The following is a 12,324-nucleotide window of genomic DNA, read 5'->3' as shown; positions in this document are numbered from 1 at the left end:
CCCTTTGTCCGTTTTCCCTCCTTTTTAAATGTCCTGATTGCTTTAATCAGTCTTGTGTAGTTCTCTGTACAGACAGTCTTTGTTCTGTTCCTGTTTGTTCTCCTGATCTTCACCTGTCTGGTCCTAGATCTGGATCGTGTTTTTAGTTTTCGTACCTCGTCTATACTCCGGTCTGATTCGCTCCTTGTGCTCACCAGGGCTTTTTGTTTGTTTAGATTAGTTCTTTAGTTTCCTCTGTTTTCAGTGTTATGGATCATTGTTTGCTCCTCTGCCATCCTGTTCATCTTTTAGTTCAGGTTTTATTTAAGTTTGAGCGTCTGCATTGGGTCCGTCCTGGATCACTCCCCTGACAACAAGTTTTCCTCACTGTTAACAACTTACCGGTACTTCTATATTTTTTAGTTTTCTCTCCATGTAATGTCAGATGTTGTCACACTTTCCTCCAGACCACCTCTGTTTGTGTGTTTGCATTCAGATCTGCTGTTTCTGTACTTCAGTTACAAACACTCACACTTGGATTGGTTTTGTGCAACGCTTCTGCTCTGGGATTTGTGTTTTTAGCCAAAAGTCCCCAACCGATAGAAAATCATTCCAACACTGACCAGTGAAGTCATTCCTGCCTCCTTACTTTAATTCTTCTGGTGTCTCTGTTGGGGAGGTTTTATTCCTCCTGGGTTCAACCATTGAATAAGAAAACACAGAAATCATTATTGTTAATGTGGAGAATGAAAGCACATCATTTTAGCGGGGAACAGACCTCACTCCTTTCCTCCAATGAAACTGCATTTATAGGAAACAAACTCTTTTCCTATTGGCTCATTATAAACCGGCTGTAAGTTTAAACTTCATGGAACAGAGTCGATACCATGTTAAAAACCTGAGGTCAGCTTTGGAAAGACAAAAACCTTTTAGAGGTCTAAACATCTCTGGTTGATCTCAAATGTTCACCTTTCTGATCCATGAGGTAACTCTTCTGTAGTTAAGCTACTGAACAGTTTCACACAAACAAAGACACATCTGGACTAAATGAACCAACAGATGACAACCGAGAACCTCGACATCATGGTGGATTTCTGTCGCTGGGCCTCGGTCTCAACTCATCACTGTCTTGGTGTTTCAGGACTCTTTAGGTGGTCTTGAGGACGATGTTAGCTCCAGACTCAGATGGAGGCATAAACCGGTCCATCCCTGTTTACTGAGCTTCAGTGTGTGAAACCAACAGATGATTAAAACCACTTTGTCTTTGCTGTCTTTAAACAGCCTAATGTCATTTTAGATTTGTTTTATTTGATAGATTTTATCATTATTTGGTCTGTTGTGTGGGTTGTAAGTGTGGCGTTCTGACTGTAGGACAAACTGCCTGTTATTAGGATGACCTTGAACCTGACAGCATTCAGCTGATGGATGAAAATACCAGCATTGATGTCATTTTACATAAATATGCTAACAGTACCAGCTTGTGTTAGAGTGTAATCTGGTTTGTCTTCACTTCAGCCTGGACTCCATGTTTGACTGAATCTGTGTGTTTTGTGCTTCATGAATCTGTGTTTTCCTCACAGCAGAATCAGCTGATGATCTGATCCTAAACCTGCTGCTTCTGGGAAACGCCGCCGAGATGAAGAGGAAGAGGAAGAGGAAGCAGCTTTTAGGTCAGTCACAGCTTTGTTACTGCACACTGAGGAGGATATTCACTCAGTCACGTCGAACGCAAACAATCCCTCCTTTGATTTGGCTGAAAGTTTACAGTGAATCATCTGACAGACGACGTAAGACGATTAGCAAACAGTAAAATCACACAGGGAATCATTGTCAGGACACGTTTGTGTGGTGCTATATTCACAGTAGATTTTCTGATGTTTATCAGGTTCTCCATCTTTGCCGTTAGGAGCCTCATCCTTCATGCTAACATCACCAGGAGCTGCTCACATTCCTCTACACGTGGAAAACATTCACATATGTTCACATACAAAGCAGCATGCGGTCACCAGTCATAAACACATAGGAAATGAAACTGGGTCCATATTACTCAAACTGGCAACCCTTGAGTTCCCCAGTGGTTTCCAACGGCCTTCAGAGTTTTAGAGCGACTCTGCTGAGGTCCACGGGGTCCTGATTCAGAGCTCATTTCCGGGAACTGGTTTTACTGGGGACCACTGGCCAGATGGTGTTTTTTGGACTTTTTGAAGCTTGTGAGGACTGACTTTTAGACCGTAAGAGTGAGGACACTGGAGAAAAATGGACAGTTTCTCACTTTTTCATCAAAGGATTAAAGCAGGAGAGTCCAACTCATTTTAGCTCAGGTTCTACATTCAGTCCAGTCTGATCTCCAGTGGATCGGACCAGTAAAACCACAGCAGAATAACCTATAAATAACCAGTAGGTAACGAACTGAACAACAGTGTTTTACTTTATGACCAAAATGACAAATGTCAGACAAACACAGACAAAAAACACACAAAAAACACAAAATACTACAGAAACAAGAAAAAAATGACAATATATGAAACAAACGACACGAAACAAAACAAAAAGACAAAAATGAGAAAAAACAAAAAGAGACAAGTAATTAGAAAAAGTTACAAAGTGACAAAAAAAGGGCAGATGAAAAATGAGACAAAACAACACAAAGTGTGTGTATTTGAAGTGTGTGTGTCGTTTTCTTTGAGCATCATCCAGGTACTATTTTGGTGTTTTTTCTACTTTTCTCCACTGAAGCCAAAGCTTTCCTTTTAAAGCCTGGGCTATCAGAACGTGGTCTGCTGGCACACAGCATGAAAGCTGAGATCAGCCCAACACACACCAATGCACTCTTTATCCAGCAGCATGTTTACATTCAATCTGTGGCAGCACTAAATGAAAATAAAGGCTTTTAAAGTGGTTCCCAGGACATTCTATACCACCTTAAACAGACTTATGGAAGCAGTTCACTGAGCTCATAGTTCAGACTTTAAAAAAGCAGAACGCTGTTTTGACCTAAAAATAATTCAATTGAAGGAATTAGGAGCACAGATTATGAGCAGTGGGAGAAATATTTCAGAATGAACTCGTTCAGATCAGATCATTTCTAAGACAAACATTTCATATAATCTTCTACCAGTGAAGGAATTTTACTCCAGTATTATAAATACCTAAAAACACACCCAGTATTTAGCAGCTTTTAAATGTTAGAAACATCAACACTGCAATAAATATGATGTTAGGCTCCTCTTTGTTGCCTTTATGGGGAAAAAGACCCTCATAATGTTAACTCAGACTTTATTAAATTAACTTTCATTGCTTCTTTTAATGGTCTTTTTTTTAAACTTTATTACCATCTGTAGTTGTGAATTAATGAAAAGAGAATGATCTGTTCAGAGTGATGTAAAAGTTTTAGTCCTTTAATACCTCATCTTATTGTAGTAACTACTGTGGGATCATTTCACCTTCAGACAAAGTGTAAATAAAGTGTAGAGGATGTTCTTATCAAAATTACCTAAAAAATAAAAATAAAAAATCACTGAACTGGCAGCAGGTGAAGCATGGAGAGCGTTGGTCAGAGAGGAATGTACAGAGGTTTAAATTTCATGTCTCCAGAAAAATGACCACAAAACCCAAAAGAGTCTGCTCTGCATGTAAAACATATTCATGAACCCTGCTATGCTAAGAGCATCTCACAAGAAAACAGCCTGGTGGAAGCAGGGAAGAAGAAGAAGAGTTGTGTGTTCCTCAGTAAACGGGTTTTATGGATCTGGATGTTTGAATAAGTGGACGTTGAAGGAAAGTATTCCATCAACAGACCAGAATTATCTGTTCTTATAAACTGTTGTGAGCTTTTCGGTCACACAGATTCATTATGTTTTATTAAAAAGGCTCTGACTGCATGTAGTTCATGGATAAATGCTGTCTGTGCTGTCTCTGACTGAAGAACTGCTTGTTGCATGGTAAATGTGAAGCCGTTTCTGTGATTCTAAAACTGTAGCAGTTAATTAACTTACTGAGCTGTCGGGTTGAAATCCCTTCAGAATAAAGAACACATTATTCCTCCACTGAACACTGAAGCCACCGGCCTAAAACTGAAGGTTTGAGCTGCTAGAACAGCATGTAAGGCTGCTGTGATGTTTATGGAAGGAACATCCACATAAATACCAAAGGAACGCTGTGCTGGAATGAGATCATCAGTGATACTTCATCTGGTTTAAAGTCACATTAAAGCTGCTGAACCATTTCTGCACAACTGAACTAAACACGACTAGTTCACTGGCGTTTTACGCATTTTGAATGATACGATCACCTTTTGCATATTTTTGTGTAAAAACAGAAAAACAACCAAAGAGAATAAACCACTCAGTGCCTTCAGTGTCAAATCCTTGGTTTTGTGGTTTTTGTGGCCTTTTTAATAAACTGATGAATTTTCTTTGATTCTTGGAGCATTTCCTGCAAAAACACTGAGCTTTAATATTAGTTGAGGTAAAATAGATCCTGTGTTTCGTGTAAAATCTATGCTTCTCATGCAGTAACTGAATATTATCAGAGAGTTTCTTTGTTTGCCTGGCATGCCATCGTCTGGTGTTGGGCTTTCTGACCCAATAAAAGCCATTTGGTCATTTGTAATCACTCAACACAAACACTAACATTGCACAAGTCCCAGTGCTACCTAGTTCCTGTTGACGAAATGTCCGACATCAGGAGGCGCTCTGGTTTCTGGTACGAGGATGTCAGCATCAGGTCTTTGGTTCTTCTGCTTCTAAGTTGGAGCCTCCATGGACCAGGCTTGTTCTGCTGGGATTTTAGAGACTTTGGGTCCTTAGCTTGTGTTCCTCCAGCTGTTCTGGAGACTTTACCGAGTAGAAAACCACATCATCCAACGAGGAGATGCTGCTGTGTCAGTTAGTACCATGCAGGGCCTGAATCTGTGTTTAGATGGATGGTTCAAGCAAAAGTAACACAAACACCAAGACCCAAGGATTCAAGAGGATCCATGTCATTCCCTTCACCTCTCAGTGGTTTTACTGTTTTATAGTGAACACACCCAGAAACAGCCTGACAGGTCTAATGATTAATGAGCTAATTATCAGTAATTACCCCGGTGATTAGCCTCAGCAGGTCGACACAAAGGAGAGAGCTCCCACTGACCGACCATAGGAACTCATTCAAACAAACACAGACCTGCTGGAAACCCGACAACTTAACAACACAAACACACAGGAAACGGTTTCCATAGAACACGAGTTCAGACACGACAGAGACAGCAAAACATGAACTTAAAAAAGGACATGCATGTTTAGAAACCAGAACCTTCTCTCTCAGTTTGTACTTTTCTGTTAAAGTGAACCACAACTAAACTTACTGGCTCCTCTCTTCAGACACCTCTGAGGGTCATGAAATCCAGCTCGGTAGGTTTTACATCATCCTGCTGACAGACAAAACCCTGGATCCACCTGTAGATTCAGATCTGTGCTGAAGTTTAACGGCTTCTTCCTGTGCTCCATCCCTGGAAGCATCCATCTGCCTTCACAGAAGAATAAAAAACAGAAAGCTTCTCCAAACGCTTGATGATGGAACTGCACTTATTCCAGCCCAGTCTGTTATCAGTTTGTGCACGTAGAGAGCAAACCGCTTTAATATAAAAGGCATGCAGCCTTAAAACATGTATGCTTGTAGAAGTGGAGAGTCCCCTGAGCAACATCAGGTCATTCTATATTAAAGAAGGGCTGCTGTGTCCCCAAACCACATCTGATCGATTTTTTACAGAGAAATCCTGGATTAAGTGAGACGTCCATGCCTCATACCTTAGTGATGAAATAAGTGATTCATAAGCGCTTCTAAGATCCACATATGGAGTACAACAGTTCCTGAAGGACTCCCCTGACTCTGTACTTATGAAAAACATCAGCTTTTACTGCTACCTGGTTGGAAACGGTTAAAAGAAACCAGTGGTGTTTGTTGGACAGAGCAGAAAGCAAACTGGAGGCGTGTAGTCAGACAGTTTGGGGGCATTTCTGTGTTAAAACAGTATAAAATAAAAGCACTAACACTCCTCTGTGACATTAATGATTCAATTCTGTTGTTGAATCATTTAAAGCAGAAGTTATTTGCTGTCTGAAACAGATTTACTGCATTAAAATACAGGCACCACAGTAGGAACTCAGAAGTGATTTTTGCTGCCAAACGGCTCAGACTGAAGGTTTCAGCAGCTCTATCCAGAGCTAAAAAAGCTCTTTCTAACCTAAAATACCAGGAAAAGAAAGCAGAAGACGGTCTGTTTCTACCTTCCTTCACTTATCTCCATCATTCAGCCACTAGAAGAACAGAAATTAATAAAAGGAAAACCATAATCCTGGCTCCTATAATGCACATTATTACCCATTCTCCACCCTCAGGTCAAACACTAAACCCTCCTTCTGCAGGACGAACACAATCAACCAACTTCTCCATGAAAATATCACATTCTACTAAAAGACTCAATCCGGATTATCAATGTTCAAATGCAATATTTCTGCAATACATCCCATACTTTCAGTTAATTTCCTGTTAATCTGTTATTAGTCTGCAGTTTACATCTTGTACTTGTGTTATTTATTTTTTCTAGACACGTCACACTTTCAGAAACTTTGCATTCTTTATTTCTGTTTTACTACTCACCTCTAATTCATATTCCACTAACCTGTTTATTCTATATTATATAGACCCTCCAGAAAAACGTGATTATGCGATCGCATGAATTCCTGCATTAATCACCAAAATGCCGCTGATTATGCGGGGGTCAATTATTTCCCAAAAGGCCGCATAATCCCCACAAACAGCGCATAATTCCCGCAAGAATCTCACATTTCCATGAAAAAAAGAGAAATATGCGGGTCCCGCTTGATTTCACAATTTCCGCATAAAATGAGAAAACTATAATCGATATAAATGGAGTTGTGAGTTTTTATGTGACGCCCGGCCTGACGTCATCAGTTCATTCACACACACACTAGAAGCACGAGCTGATGCAGAGCGCGGCGCCAGTGTTGCCAACTTAGCGACTTTCTCACTAAATCTAGCGACTTTCCAAAGCGTCCTAGTGACTTTTTTTGTCAAAAGCGACTAGCCACAAATTTAGCGACTTTTTCTGCCGTTTTGGAGACTGACAGGAAAACTGGGATCATTCTGCAGTTACTGTTTTCACCAAGCAGCAGGTGCTGCTGTGAGCTTCTCCCCCTCCCAGAGCACAGGCTGTCAGTCCAGTAACCCCACAGCAGTCCCAGTGTCTGATTAGAGGACACATCCCTCCAGACGGCAGGTGAATCGCGCATATTTTTGCATATTTCACAACTATTCACATACTTTGCAACTTTCCGCAATTTTCCCACATAAAATGGCATAAAACCCCGCATATTTATTCACATAATCAAGGATTTTAGCCCGCGTTTTTCTGGAGGGTCTAACTATATTGTATTCTGGCAAAAAAAAATCTTAAGCGCTGTCAGATCTGAGTGTTTGTCCGTGAAGGTTTTAAATGGTCTGAACAAAGGAACACGTGATCCACCACACGCTGCTCGGAAACAAAGCGTCACCAGTTTAATTAGTTTGATTAGCAGCTCCCTGGATGAGTCTGTTTACAGCAGGACAGACTTTATTCCTCTCCTACCACAGCAGCGAACATCTGTAAACCCTGAGCAGACATTTGAATATACAAACAACTCGACTTACGCGCAATAAATAACCACAACAACGAGCTCGCTGTCACCAGCAGATAAACTTGTTTTCTGCTCCAGCTATGCCTGGAATGTGTTTACTGTGGACGGCAGGACGAAGACGCACTAAAACGTCATTAATGCTGCTCTGAACTATGGGGAAGTCCCTCAGGAAAGTCTGTAGATGTGCAGCCTCACAATAAGAGTTAGAATATTCATCAGGACGTGAATGTGAACATGGAGGTTAGGTTTGGACTGAACACTTGCATGACTTCCTGCTGATCACAGTGCTCTGTTAGGAAGGAAGCAGCCGGAACAAACACACATGGAGGATCAATTAACCCGTCTGCACAACATGAGTGAAAGTTAAGCACAGAAATAACTCACGTCACAACTCCAAAAAGACATTTTCCCCCACGTTGCAGCTTTTTATGCTGGGAGGCTTCAGAAAAGAAAAAAAAAACAGTTGACTGAGTCACATCGTGGGTGTGTGATGAAACTGCAAAAGGCAAACACATGGAGTCTGATGGGGTGAAAGAGGGTGCAGCCTGGAAAACAAACACACCTGATGGACTTTATTGATCCTTACTGCAATATTTTACATGATTTTATTAGACTAGATGGAGTTTTTTCTGCATGCTTGTAAATTCTTTACATTTGTGCTTCAGCAACATGTTTCTGATCTAAACGTTGTTCTAAAGTTTCATTGAAGCGCCTAACAGAGAGGAGGAGAGTTGAATCAACGCTTTTACAGCTTTAGCTATATTGCAGGGTGTGTTTGAAAAGGTTTGGTCTCAGGTGGGTCGTTCCAGAGGTGCCACATCTGTTCCAGCTGCTGCAGCCATCACATAAAAACACTCAGTCCGTCCTCTCAGAGCCGTGGAATAATCAAGACAGTCTGGAACAGCAGCAACACCCAACCACAGGCTGATCTGAACCCTGAGCAGACCAGGAGGTGAAGCAGGACTGGAGGTGAACAGCCAGCAGTAGGTTAACCATGGAGGGTGGAGTCTATCCAGCTGAGAGAGGGTGAAGGCAGGGGACACCTGGACAGGTAACAGTCCATCACAGGGCTACACATAGAGACAAACATTCACACCTACAGACAGTTTAGAACCTCAGCATGTTTGTGGACTGTGGGAGGAAGCTGGAGAACGTGGAGAAAAGCCACACATGTACAGGAGAACCTGGAGAAAAGCCACACATGTACAGGAGAACATGGAGAAAAGCCACACATGTACAGGAGAACATGGAGAAAAGCCACACATGTACAGGAGAACCTGGAGAAAAGCCACACATGTACAGGAGAACCTGGAGAAAAGCCACACATGTACAGGAGAACATGGAGAAAAGCCACACATGTACAGGAGAACATGGAGAAAAGCCACACATGTACAGGAGAACCTGGAGAAAAGCCACACATGTACAGGAGAACCTGGAGAAAAGCCACACATGTACAGGAGAACATGGAGAAAAGCCACACATGTACAGGAGAACATGGAGAAAAGCCACACATGTACAGGAGAACATGGAGAAAAGCCACACATGTACAGGAGAACATGGAGACTCCATGCAGGAAGATCCCAGGAAGACCGGGACACGAACCAGGGATCTTCTAGCTGTGAGGCGACAGAGCTAACCACCTACTCACTGTGCAGCCCCCCGTATAGGTGTCCCCCCCCCAAGGGAAACTGGACAGACCCATGAAGGATCTGGATGCACTAAAGTCACCATAGCTCCACCAGAAACCAGGCTTAAGTTTTTGTGTTTTTGTTTTTTTTTTAGTTTTTTTTGTATTTTTTTTCCAGTTTTATGTTTTTTGATTGAGTTTCTCTTTCAGTTTTTTTCTTCACCTTTTCCTCAGTTTTTTATGTTCTCATAAAGTTTCCCATCCCTCATGTTGACTCTTAATAAAGTGTGCTGTGTGCAGCGTTCGGCCTACAGTTAGCCTTCATCAGCTACGGTTAGCGTAGCTCTGTGTTCTAGCTCCATCTGGAGCTGCTTCTGCTGATCAAACTTCCCAGCAATGATAGATTAGCATTTGGCGTGCAGTGTACTTCCTTCATGTGAGCAGGTGTTTGTTCCGTGTTTATTCCACTGTGGGTTAGAAATGTCATTCCTTTGTCTAACAGTCCATCAGCTTCTAATACCTGACAGATGACTCAGACACATGTGGTGCTGCTCAGCAAACATCTGCTTAGCGGTCAGATAATGTTCCTGTATTTGTTGAAGAGGATGCTGCTAATGCCAGGAAATGAAACGGTCCCAAACATCAGCTGCTTCTCCTGCAGACAGACTGCATCAACGCTCTGCTGCCAGCGGTGAATCACTGCTGGACCATCAGAACACAGAGAGGGAATCATCTGTACGGCTTTAAGATGTGGACCTCAGTACATCCTCTGCTGTATGTGGGTTTAGAATAAAAACTAAAGTTAATATCAGTTTTATCATCAGATAAAATCCTGGAGGTCTCAGTGATCCCTGGCTCCTGTGTTTGGTAGGAGGATGTAAAACCTCGTTTCTTTGTTCGTATTTCACTTCAGCTTTGGTGGTATCTGTAGCGTAGCCAGGTTCTGACGGTTCCTTTGGTGGTTTGTTGTAAAAACGTCTTGATTTAGTTTGCTAATAAAATTCCTTTGATTCTGTTTTCTCCAAGATAGTCTTCATCGTTTCTCCTGTTCAGTTTGATGTGAACACGCTTCAGGCGGGTTCTACTCAGGAAATGAAAAAAGAATGATTTGAGTTTTAATGCTGAACAACATGATGGTTCTGTTTTCAGTTTGCTCATTAAAATAGAGCACAAAGGGATGCTTTTTAGTAGCTTTAATACAGATCTGAACTTTCTGGATCTCAGGAACCTCCTGGCTTGGTCAGAAGCTGCTCTGATCTTTATCATTGCTGCCGTCATCCTACAGCCAGTACAGGAACCCAACAGTCATCAGTTCATAAAGCCGAGCATGGATGCCACTGTGCTGCTCCCAGCAGAGATCAGGAATATGAAGGAGCACAGCCTCAGAGCAGAAGTAGCCCTGATGTAGGCAAACCATTCTGTCGCTCATCCCAGCAACAAACATGGAAAATCTTAAGGTAAAAAAATAAGTACCCTGTTTGTGTTCGTCACAGAAGAAAAGCAGCACACGTTTGTCCAGTCTGATGGTTCTGAAATAGTGCAACAGAATTTGTCTTTGTAATTTATTAAAGAATAAAATGGAAGAACAATGAATAACAGCAAGAAATGCAGAGTAAATATTCCAGCTGAAAGGGCAGAGATCAGATCTGTTCTCTGGATTAAAGCAGGATGTGGATCATCTGAGGGTGGAGCTGCACAAACATCTGGAAGGAAAGCTGGAGATGGGTCTGGTTTTGATGAAGAACCCAACAGCAGAAAAGTGGAGGACATGGGTAAATCCTAACAGGCTGGAAGCATCCTGACCGCTTTAGATGAAACGCTGTCACCATCCAGCATCACCGGCATGGAGGTCAAAGTCACCTTCATGTGAAAGGTCTCTTCATTCTCTGTGTGCATGTACAGTAGGTACGGAAAGTATTCAGACCCTTTGAAATGTTTCACTCTGTGTCATTGCAGCCATTTGCCAAAATCAAAAAAGTTCATTTTATTTCTCATTAATGTACACTCAGCACCCCATCTTGACAGAAAAAAACAGAAATGTAGAATTTTTTGCAAATGTATTAAAAAATAAAAGCTGAAATCTCACATGGTCAGAAGTATTCAGAGCCTTTGCAGAGACATTCATATTTAACTCACATGCTGTCCATTTCTTCTGATCCTCCTCCAGATGGTTCTGCTTCTTTATTGGAGTCCAGCTGTGTTTAATTAAACTGATTGGACTTGATTAGGAAAGGCACACACCTGTCTATATAAGACCTTACAGCTCACAGTGCATGTCAGAGCAAATGAGAATCATGAGGTGGAAGGAACTGCCCAAGGAGCTCAGAGACAGAATTGTGGCAAGGCACAGATCTGGACAAGGTTACAAAAGAATTTCAGCAGCACTCAAGGTTCCTCAGAGCACAGTGGCCTCCATAATCCTCAAATGGAAGAAGTTTGGGACGAGCACAACTCTTCCTAGACCTGGACGTCCAGCCAAACTGAGCAATGTCTCTAAATAGTTAATATAATACATCAGGTAAATGTGTCATTTTCCCAATTAGTATTTAATTTGTATTTGAGTTTGTTTAAATGCTCTTTACTGTGTCCATAAATAAATGATTAATATTCTGTCATTACACCTCCACCTGTCAGTGGATCTCCAGCTTCCTGACAGACAGCAGCTTGTGAGGTTGGGAATCTTCTATATCCAGGGATGTGTTCTCCTCACCGTTCTCCCTGTACACCAATGACTGCACCTCCTCACCCCTCTGAAGCTCCGACATCACCACCGTTGGTCTCATCCAGGACAGGGATGAGGGGGTGGAGGCTGTCTGGTGCAGCTCAACACACTCAGACCAGTGGAGATGAGCGTGGACTTTAGGAGGAACCATCCTGAACAGCTCTGACTGCTGTGGAGGACTCCAGGTTCCTGGGCTCAACTATCTCCCAGGACCTGAAATGGGAGACCCACAAAGACTCTGAAAGAGGCCCAGCAGAGGCTGAACTTCCTCCACCAGCTGAGGAAGTTCAGCCTGATCCGGTTCTACCAGCTGTCAC

Source organism: Acanthochromis polyacanthus, chromosome 6, assembly GCF_021347895.1.
Source record: "Acanthochromis polyacanthus isolate Apoly-LR-REF ecotype Palm Island chromosome 6, KAUST_Apoly_ChrSc, whole genome shotgun sequence".
Taxonomy (NCBI): domain Eukaryota; kingdom Metazoa; phylum Chordata; class Actinopteri; family Pomacentridae; genus Acanthochromis; species Acanthochromis polyacanthus.
Note: the sequence above shows the minus strand (reverse complement) of the source record.